The 2,500-nt window shown below is 46.4% G+C and overlaps 2 protein-coding genes across 5 annotated transcripts in view; one reads left to right on the plus strand and one right to left on the minus strand.

Annotated features, from left to right (window-relative positions):
- LOC125952674 (protein phosphatase 1 regulatory subunit 14B) overlaps positions 1-872 on the minus strand; it is a 5,216-nt gene extending 4,344 nt beyond the window's left edge. The window contains exon 1 of one of the 2 annotated variants that reach the window (XM_049682295.1): positions 850-872. The gene's annotated coding sequence lies outside the window, so the exon portion shown is untranslated. Of the gene's footprint in view, positions 1-305; positions 364-849 lie in introns of those variants that run through there. The other variant, XM_049682289.1, reaches the window with a different exon arrangement.
- Positions 873-1,906: 1,034 nt separating this feature from the next.
- LOC125950158 (protein enabled) overlaps positions 1,907-2,500 on the plus strand; it is a 4,601-nt gene continuing 4,007 nt past the window's right edge. For 2 of the 3 annotated variants that reach the window (XM_049677848.1, XM_049677849.1), the window contains exon 1: positions 1,907-1,940. The gene's annotated coding sequence lies outside the window, so the exon portion shown is untranslated. Of the gene's footprint in view, positions 1,941-2,034; positions 2,101-2,500 lie in introns of those variants that run through there. The other variant, XM_049677850.1, reaches the window with a different exon arrangement.

A 2,500-nucleotide genomic window follows, 5' to 3' on the forward strand; every position in this document is an offset into this window, starting at 1 on the left:
AACACACGTAGGCGCCACACCGCCAACCAACACTAGTGCGCTCTGTCTTATCTTATTTACTTCTTTTCACTGCACGTCTTATGCTGGTGGGTGTGCTCAAGCGTCAGCAACAGCAGCACCCTTTTCTCGTTTGCCACTAAGTCACCCTTTTGTCTAGCACAAAATGTGAAACATCCCCATCCACATCTCGGTACACACAGGTAGGTTTAGAATGCAGCACAGCCAAGCCAAAGCACAGAAACGCACAAAAAAGGGGAGCTAGCACGGGGTGCAAAGAACGGGGTCAGCTTTCATTATTCCCATACCCGATTCCGAACGACGGCAGAAGAAGAACCACACAACCTTGTTCCACGAACTCCAAACCAGAAATAAAAAAAATTATCTCGAGAGCCAACCATAAATCGGCAAACTTGGGGCCGCGGCCCAGAGCGCGAGAGTAAGGCGCGGATCGCCAGAGAGAAAGTTATCGCAAGAGAGAGAGGCAGAGGCACACAGACAGCCAGAGAGCGAGAGAGAACAATAGCGAAAACAATAGTGCAGAATTCAAGACGTTCACAATACAAAAAAAAACCCTTTCAAAAAGCAGATGAATCTGCATATTTCTACCTCTCACTACATCTTTGGAATGTCTCGGAGTGATTTTGCATAAAATCGAATAGTGAGTTAGTTAAGGTAGATAGGAGATTGAAAAATGCAATCGGCTATCGGCGTTGGATGCTGCGAGATAATTGAATCGCGAAAGCCAATATCGATCGATTCTACATCGGCCCTGGGGAATGGATGCAAATTTTCATCGTTTATATTAACCTCGATGTATGCTTCTGAAAAAAGATGATGTACGAAACACACCGGTTGCAGCTAGAGACGCGACGTGCGCACAGGCGGCGAGACAGCGGACCCCACAATGCTTGTGTACTGCTACTATTGGCCATGCTTTGGTGATCACAAGGAACTCGAAGGTGTCCGCTGCCACCGCGTAGGGCCATGTGCGAAATGTGCGTTAAGTGTGTTGAGCATAGCGTGGTTGCGCAATGCGGCAGAAAGGCAGCCCAACCTTTCGATGCCCGAAAGCCGAAACGAAACAAAAGGCACCTCATGTGGCCTCATGCCAAAGGCAGAAATTCAAACGAACGAAAGCCTCGAGCTTGGTAATGCTAAAAAACGTGATTTTAATTCGGCGCCTTCATAATAATAAACAACATAAGCAAATAATTCTAATAACTACAGTATCTAACGCTGCTGCTGCTGATCTGGTACGCTATATTCCTAATGTTGATTAAATTAACTTGTTATTGTTTGCATAATGAATTATAAGGGCAACGACGAGGAAACCAGTTCGATTGAAATTGCTATTCATTGGATTTAAATTGGATCAAAGCGGATTCATCGCTGCTTGTTGGTTCGCACTATCAATGGCGGGCAATTAATTAGCGAACGATTATTTGCAATTAAACTGTTTCTATGCTTCTTTTGTGGGTTCTTATGACTGCTGAATCATGAATTGTTTCTTTCTGTATCTATTGTTTCTCATTTTAAAACATTTCGCTTGCTTGTGTTTAGAGTAAAAGGTACACACAACACACAGAACCTATACCCCATACGACGAGTTGGCCTAACCACCAGCGATGCCGAGAGAGCGACCCCGTGCGGTGAAATCAGCGGAGCGTGATCAGCGTGCAAGCTCGGAGGAGACGCGTTAGTGTGATGTAACCCTCCAAAACTTACGACGTTCAACAAAGCAATTAGTGACCGAAATCGAACGAACGATGGGGCCACTGTGGGTCTGAAATGGCTCAAACCTTTGGCAGCGGCCTATTGCACGTGGTTACGGCGGAAAACTCCAGCAAGCACATCGCTAGTCCTTGACGGCAATGAAAATGACGTCTACGCGAAAAGCCGTGTTGCACATCGCCCCCCGGCTGGTCATGCTGCTGTGAATGGTATATTGAAATCCATTTTCGGTCAATTTACACATCCATTTCAGCAGTTCGGCGACCTTGCACTTCGGACAGGCCCTCTTGCATTTCCCCTTAACAACATCGAAGAATCCGTCCATTGTGTGGCGCATTAAACTGTGTCAAACATGGAAGTGGAATGCTGGTGAGTAGCCGTGTCGTTACTCTTTCTTTTTAATTGACATGCCAAAGCCTAGGCCTGGTCGGCTTCAGACCCGACTCTCGATACTTGGCTTTCTTAAGAGTGAAGGCTCAGATCTACCCGCATGAGAAGATCATACGATGGAGCGACCTTTCATTACTGATCTACACGCCACGGTGATCAAAATCTTCGGTGGCCTTATGGGTTATTGCGACTTACTTCTCGCGTACCACCGTGTACATACCCATGAAGCCCATCATCAATAGGAGACGAGTTATGTTCGAGGGTTTCGGAACAATTTACCTTCCCAAGGGTCAAGAGTCAACGGTGACAATGCGCGCGTAACAGAAATGAGTCCCGTTAAGGTGTTGGCAGTAAGCTGATCTTAGTTGTAGCACAGCAA

Source organism: Anopheles darlingi, chromosome 2 (assembly GCF_943734745.1).
Source record: "Anopheles darlingi chromosome 2, idAnoDarlMG_H_01, whole genome shotgun sequence".
Classification (NCBI taxonomy): Eukaryota; Metazoa; Arthropoda; class Insecta; order Diptera; family Culicidae; genus Anopheles; species Anopheles darlingi.